The following is a 7,879-nucleotide window of genomic DNA, read 5'->3' as shown; positions in this document are numbered from 1 at the left end:
CACACGCTTACGCAGTGTATGCATTGTATGCGTGTGGGGGCCAAAAGAATAGAAAAGGAGCGCACAACACGCTATCGGTCCGATAGCCGCACACTGAGCACTGGCCACGACGACCGAGCAGACGCGACGCGTGTGACCGGTCGCCGGATCGCAAGTCCTTTATGTTTCCTAAAATAAATGAGATCTTTCTAATGTTTGGAAGATTTGATTCCATTTATCTTCACCAGGAAGTATATTTCATTTTTTTGGGAGGACTTGAAACAAGAAATTGATTTTGAGATATACTACACTTATTGTTTGAACGCGAATGAGAACGGCAAACGCGTACATATCAAAAGGAGTAGTCCATTTAAACGGTGGCAACAATTGTTTTCCATTTTTGTTCTCCAATTAATAAGGAGATTTAAATTTCAATTATTACATCCCTGCGAATCAAAAAGTAACACGAATATGCATTGATTGGTAAATATTATGGACGCAGCAAGATTTTCTTTTAAATAGTTCCCAAATCCAACGAAATTAATCCGATGCATTTATCAGGAAATTGCGGCGCGCGACCATAAATAGTTTGGGCGCGTGCCCTCGAGGAGACCCACGAAGACCAATCGACCGACCCACCCGGCCCGCTTCCCCTCTCGCGCCACTCTCGCCTTGCATGCATCCTTCGACTCGACGGCGGGCCATGGCGGCGCCGCCTCCCAATCCGGGGAAAGGCCCTAAGCCGAGGGGATTCTTCCCCGGCGACCGCCTCTTCGCCTCCCTCGCCCCCTACGTCAGCTTCGTCGACTACCTCAGCATCCGCCTCGTGTGCCCCTCGTGGCGCTTCTTCTGCCGCCGCATCGGCCGCGCGCCGCCGCCCTTCCCGTGGCTCATGCTCCCGGAGCCGACCCCCGCCTCGCCCTCCGCGCCCGCGCCGGTCACCGTGCGCCGCCAGTTCTACGACATCCCGGGGGGCCGGCCCTACGCGTACGACGTCCCGGGGAGGGCTACCACCGCTGCGTCGCGTCCTCCGCCTACGGGTGGCTCGTGTTCGTCTCCGTGGACGCGCCGCGCCGCCTCGTGCTCGTGAACCCCATCTCCGGCGCGCGGGTGGTCGTGTCCTGGCCGTTCGGGGACAAGTCCCCCAACGCGCGGTTCCACGCCGCGCTGACGTCCTCGCCTGCCGACCGCAGTGCGTTCTTCCTCGTCGTCGCCACGGACAGGCTCGTCGCCTACTGCCGCCCAGGGCAGCAGGACCAGGCGTGGCGCACCCTGCGCGCCCCGGGGTTCCGCTACGACGCGGCTGGCAGCGACATCGTCACCGTCGGCGCCATGGTGTACCTGATCGACAGCAGGAGGAAGGTCTGGCGCGCGGACCTCGGCGATCCGGAGCCCAAGGTGGAGCGCAGGAACACGGCGTGCCCGCTCCCGTTCCCGTCCGAGGAGGGGAGCCTGCGCCACTACCTCGTGGAGTCGCTCTGGAACGTCCACCTCGTGGTCACGGACGAGCACCACGCGCGCGTCGCGCTCTTCAGGCTGGACTGGGACAAGAGGACCTGGGTGGCGATGGACCGCGTCGGCGGCGACCGCGTCCTGCTGCTGGGTCGCGGCTGCTCGGCCTTCGTGCCGCCAGCCGCAGGCCGTCCTCCGGGCATGGTGCTGTTCGCGCACCAGCCGTCGCTAAGTCTGGCTGACGTTGACGTCGACGGCGGCGGTGCGGCTCCCGCGTGGTTCTGGTCGGAGACGAGGTTGAACAACGGGTCCGATGGTATTCTCGTGATGAAGAAGAAGATGAATCACCGGGAAGGCGCCTTCACCGCCGGTGACTCCTTCTGGTTCTTCCCGGCCATTGATCCAGATGAAAGCGCTGTGCGAACTAGCTAGTTGGAACATGACATTCTCGCTTGATCAGGTAGGCTGATTTCGACCTGAACTATACTACTCCAGTATACTGATGTAATAGTATTCTAAGAACAATGGGTCGGTCCTGCCAAAGCTGTATCTTACTTCTTCTGTTAAAAGTAGCAAAATCTTCCAAAGAGCTGCTGCTTCAGCATCCTTCTATGTATGATTTTGCGATGCAACTCGTGATAAATATATGTAATTCCTAGTAATCATTTCATCATTTGTCGACAACAACTGATGCGCCGAATTGGGTGCGGTGCATGGGCATATCCGCATATACATGAAGAAACGGTGGATAAATCATACGTACAACTTTGCATAATCGGTTTCTTAGAGCATTTCACTGGAATTCCTTCAAATTTCTCCCATCTAGCTTGCGTTCTTTGTAGAATTCTAAACCATAGAAAATTATGGCATGCACAAAATCCATAAGAAAAAAATTCACTTTTCCTAGTAAACAGCTAGCTGTTTTGCAATTGACAAACAGACACTTTTTTTTACCGTCCAATGTCCTCACCAATCTCGGAGCAACTCTCTCTGGCTTCTAGTCTGTTTCTCTGTCGAGGCGTGGTGGGAGTTTCCTTCTACTATTTATTTTGAACATTCATTTATTTTGTCCGAGACCCACCGCTCTGTCCCCTGTTGGTCCTGCGACTGCGAGGAGGCGGAAGTATGGCGGAGAAGCTCCAGCGACGTCGCAACATGCTCGGCCGCCATCGGAGGCGCGGTGGCTGCAGCGACGCCGCATCCTGCTCGACTGGTTTGGGAGAGGGACGGTGCTGCTCGAGACGGAGGAGTGCTGCGACGCCGCAGCCGGCGCTAGTAGCGAGGGGGAAAGTTGCTGCTCGTGTTCTTCTCCGTCCACCGGGGAAGAGGTCAACGATTCGCGAGCACGGAAGGCCTGTGCGTCGCCGTCGTGCTGGGTAATCTCTTCTCTTCCTTTCCTCGGTCTTTTCTGTTCTATGATTGGGGTGGGTGGTCTGTAGCCCACGAGGTCCGACATCCGAGATTTGATCTATTTTTCACAGTTTGTGAGTTGTTTGGAGCTGCATCTGTTGAGAGTAGCGCCGGGTATGTGTGTTGTAGTGATCGATTTTTGGGTGTTTAGCTAATTTGTCCTGAATCTATCCATTTGTTCTGGAGCTCGATGCAGATGTTTTGGGCGTTTGGGTGATGTTGACTTGTAGTTGGAGGAACAGGTTGTACAGATTAAACGTGCATCTTGCACCTTTGGCTGAATGCTACGAACGACCCTTGGGCTGGTGTAGCGATTGGATTCTCATCCTGTTTTCTCAGTTGAATAATTCAGTGAGTAATTCAGTTAGGAGCTTGGCAATTACCCTGTTGTCATTTTCTCGTAGTAACTATTTTTTGAGATGTATGGAGATGTAATACAATAAATGGTAATGTCCAGAAATACCCCCAAGTCTGTGTAATGACAGATAATTTAAGTACAACTTAATCTGCAAAGTGACCATTGAGTACAGCTCAGAACTACTACTACAGGGGCAATGTGAGGCAGTGAAACGGTAGTCAGTCATGGTTGAGTCATGTTAAGGTCTTACAGATAGAAAACTTCCATTTTCTAATATTGGATGTTCTCAGGTTTCCCAGGCATGCTGTGCTTTTTATCCTTATTTAAGTGATGAGTCTGGCTGTTGCCCATCCAATGTTGAAACTTGAAAATTGTGAACAAAGAAGTGCATAAAGAGATGTGGTAGAGAAGTCACGGTTGCATCTGCTATACATGTTACATACATATGTTAATAAGAAGAAACTTTCTTAACGCTTCCAATGAACTTTGTATGCATGTTTACTCAGTAAATTGCAAGCTATAATTTTTCTCGAGGAAGGGAATGTAGAGGACTTTCTCCTTTTGTATTGTCTTCTCTGAATATTGGGGGTAGCAGGCAGTGTTTATTTGTAAACAAATATGCTGATGTAAGATTCTTGCTTAATCCTGTGTTATGTTCCTGTTTGTTATAAATTTAGTTAAATTTCGTAGGATGATCAGCTAGGTAAACTCCGAAATGACATATATAGGAAAGGACAACAATCCATTCTGCTTTTGTGTTTCAGTCAGTTTGTGTGTGGAAGTTTTAGTTGGTTTACTCTGTCTATCACAATCCAATTAAGACCTCCGTCTATTTTTCATTCATACATCCATTTCTTCAATTCCTCAGTCTTGATTTTTCAGCCATTAGTTTCTATTTCTTAAGAATTAAAATTTTTAGTTTGTCGATTCATTCTTCAGTTATGATTTGTAAGTCTTAATTGGTTTATCTTTCTTCATTTATCAGCTTTCAGAGTTCACTTGTGTCCTCTTGATTTTTCATTTATCAACTCATTCTTCAACCATTATTTGTTTTCTGTCTCTTCATTAATGTCTCTCTTAGTAATTTTCTGTATCTTAGCCTCTCAGGTTTCAGTATCATTTCTATCAGTTTCTCTCAGTTTGTTCTCTTTCTTCATTTGAGTCATTCTATCCTTGAGCATTTAGTCTTAGTTTGTTTTTTGTCCTCAATCTTCTTTAGGGGTTTTTCAGTTTTTTCTAAGTAAAGAGGATCTCTTAGTCTTCAACCTCTTTATTTTTCATTACATTAGTTTATTTCTTAGTTGTTTCAGTTTTAATTTTTCTTTAATGTTTCTTTACTCGTCATCAGTCTTTAGTCGTAATTATATCGGGCTTCATTGTCTATTCATTTATCATTAGTATTTTTGGGCAATTATCTGTCTCTCTGTTTCTATTTTGTCGGTCAATCTTAGTATCAGTTATCAGTGTCTCCGCCAATAGCCCCACTCTTTCTTTTCCTCAGTCTTCAGTTTCCAAGTATGTATTTATTCAATTCAGTCTGGCTGACAACTATCTCATTATTAATTTAGTTATTCAGTCCTTTATTATCTATTCTTTATTTTGCCTTTGCAGTTTCTCATTCTTTCCTTAGTCTTCAGTCATATATTTCAGTATTCATTCAATTTATTTGTCCGTAATTTTCAATCATGAGTATTCCAATTTTCAGTACAATTTCCTTAGTTCATCACTAACTCAGTTATTTTATTAAGTCTCTCATTATTTCAGTCCCTCATTTTTTGGCACTTACTCAATATCTTAGTTGTTCATTTTTTTTAATCTTTGTAGCTCAGTTTGTTTCGTAAGTCTCTCAGTTCTTCAGCACTCATTTCTTGGCATTTTAAAACTCCATTTAATATTTCAGTTTTTCAGTCACTCATTTCTCGGCATTTCAAAGCTCAATCCTGATTCTTTTGCTTTGAATTTCTTGAGTTGACTCTTCAGTTCATCATTTACCTCCTTTTGATTTGGTCATCAAGTATCTATGTCTTGTCTTAAATTGTAAGCATCCTTCTTTCAATATAGTATTGGATCAGTATCTTCTTTCACTCCTAAATCATAATATTCTTCTTCATTACTCTCTCTCTCTCTCTCTCTCTCTCTCTCTCTCTCTCTCTCTCTCTCTCTCTCTCTCTCTCATCTTTGCATTGAATCTTTAGTTTTAAGTATGTAGGGATCTCACTCCTTGCTCTTCATATCTTACTCTCTTTTTTCCAATGTTCAGAAAGTTCAAAGTTAAGAGGTTGTTGAGGTTGCTGAGTTCAGAGTTCAGATGATCTTTCTTCATATTTGGAGATTTTCATCATTCACTTTTGTTTTGGAAGTTCTCTTCATTTATGTGTCTTTGGTCTTTTAATTATCAGCAAGTTAACACGGTGGTGTAGAAAGTATCAGCCTGGACGAAAGGTAAACTCTTTAGTGACTTTTTTCTATGTAATACAAAAAAATTTCTTACTAAATTTGTCCCTCTTAACACCAGTGCAACGCCACCCAAAACATGTGATGCATTGTCACTTTTCTATCTTAATATCATGAGAGCTGAAACTTCTTTATTTTCCCTTTTTTGCACTTTGGGTACTTGTGCATTTGCATACCTTATCATATCACCTTTGATCACCCTTGTTAAGAGGGTATCTCAGTGTTCAGTTTTTTTTAGGGTAAGAAAGGCTTTCATTCATATACAACAGTTTTACAATCACTCAATACAAGTTGATGAGCGTGTGTCGGGGCGTGCTGGTGCTAGACTCCAGTGAAGTCTTCGCTATGGCACAACCAGATAGTACATGTGTACAACATTACTATCTCTCTTACTACTCAGCAAAACGGGAATGACTTGAGGCAATCATCTGTAGGTGGAGCAGAACTGGGATATGTCACTCGTTATTTCAACCACAAGTCCACAACAGCGCAACCACATTCTGCAGCCGGTTGGTAGATGTCATTATCCTTGCACAAGCTCAGATCTTGAAGACTATCCTTGCACAAGCTCAGATCTTGAAGACAGGCTAGAGCCTTGGCTTCTTCAGGTTCACATCTTGCCAAGAAGTTCATAGCTGCCAGGATCACTAAACCCTTGGAATTTCTAGCATCAGGAAGAGCCTTGGCTATTTCCCTCCATTCTTCATGTGGGAGTGTCTCGTTCTCCCATAGTTTTTGCGCGGATTCTGGACGAGGAGCAGTGGCGGCTTTTTGCGTGGATCATGTGGTTGTAGCATGTGAGATAGTTTTTTTTAGGGAGAAGATCTGACAGGCGTGTCTGGTCTTACAAGGGGATGCCCCGTTCTTTTTTATGGGCTTCTGGCCTTTTTGTTTTGTTTTGTGGATTTTATTGTTCTAGGCTTAAAGAAGTAATTCGAACTCAATGTTAAATGAAGACTCAAAACTGGAATGCTGAATATGGGGTGAACTGAAATCTGCCTGTTTTGTCTGGGCGAAACAGACACTTTTGTAAACTGAGGCTGGTTCATTGAGTTTTGTATTAAGTTAACAGTTGTCATCATTTCATTGGCTAGAAAAAAGTGTCTGTTCCCCAATTAGAAAACAGACGGCTGTTATCTAGTCACTCCCAAAAAATTCTTCGTTTTTCGTGTGGGAAACATGTACTATTACACATTTAGCGTTTTCAATTTCGGTAGAGTTGCATGATATCTAATGTTTCGATTTTCCTATTCTACCATTTTGAAAGGAATAATTTCACACTAGAGTACTAGAGGATATGTGAGCTTCGCCTCGCAGCCTGCATTCCGTTTTGGCATGGCGTGGTCGCGTGATAGAATTGTAAGCGTTTTCGTATGCCCCACTGCCGTGAATAACACTATTATGTTTATTGACATTTTGTTTTAATTTCACAAGTAGATCTAAACCGGTTGGTCGTGCATTTTTTTTGTTGCGGTATGTGCTAACGTACTAGGCATAGATGTGATGTACATGGCGACGCAACCTGGCTGTAGGATTGGCCTGACATGCTGGCGGTTGCATATGAAGTTTTGTGTTTACGCGCATAAGTGTGTTTGTTGGGTCACTTTATATTGCCGTTCACGACTGCTCCGTCCTACAACGTGTTTCTGTGTGACTGTGTGAGTGTACCGTTGTGCGAGTACCATCACATTTTCACATTTCGATTGAATTGTTGAGTTGATCTTTATTGCTTTTCTTGAGATGGTGGGGATAATCCACGATATCATTCATAGATTTGTGTACCGTTCCACCTTTACACTACTACAACAATGCCCTGACAAATATACTTCCAAATGGTTGTTTCTAACCAAACTTGCATAAATCATGAGCATCAAATGTAACGACAACCTTGGTCAACATCTTTGTTCATGCCAGGAAATTTCATATTGATGTCAAAGTCGGCTTGGTCTTACAGTTGCAGCTGCTAGGAACAATACCACTGCATGTTTCATCGTCTAGTAAAATCCTTTGGAGAATATCATTATTTTAGCATGTTATAAGCGTGCCTCCCAACCCTTGTGGCACCTCCCATACTCGCAAGCGTCCATTAATATGCAAAAGGAAGAATATCTAACTGATTTTCCAGAGCCTTTGTAGATATCATGGTTAACACATAATATACGATGCTAAAATCACTAAACAACATTGGTTGTTAGTCCTATGTGCATATAACCCAGCTGCAATGGA

At 44.3% G+C, this 7,879-nt stretch overlaps 1 pseudogene; it reads left to right on the top strand.

Moving 5' to 3' along the window:
• The first annotated feature begins 682 nt into the window (after positions 1 to 682).
• On the top strand, positions 683 to 1,863 carry LOC124647721 (annotated as a pseudogene).
• Positions 1,864 to 7,879: the final 6,016 nt, after the last annotated feature.

This window comes from Lolium rigidum, chromosome 4 (assembly GCF_022539505.1).
Source record: "Lolium rigidum isolate FL_2022 chromosome 4, APGP_CSIRO_Lrig_0.1, whole genome shotgun sequence".
In the NCBI taxonomy this organism is placed as follows: domain Eukaryota; kingdom Viridiplantae; phylum Streptophyta; class Magnoliopsida; order Poales; family Poaceae; genus Lolium; species Lolium rigidum.
Note: the sequence above shows the minus strand (reverse complement) of the source record. Positions and strands in the feature narration are given on the sequence as shown.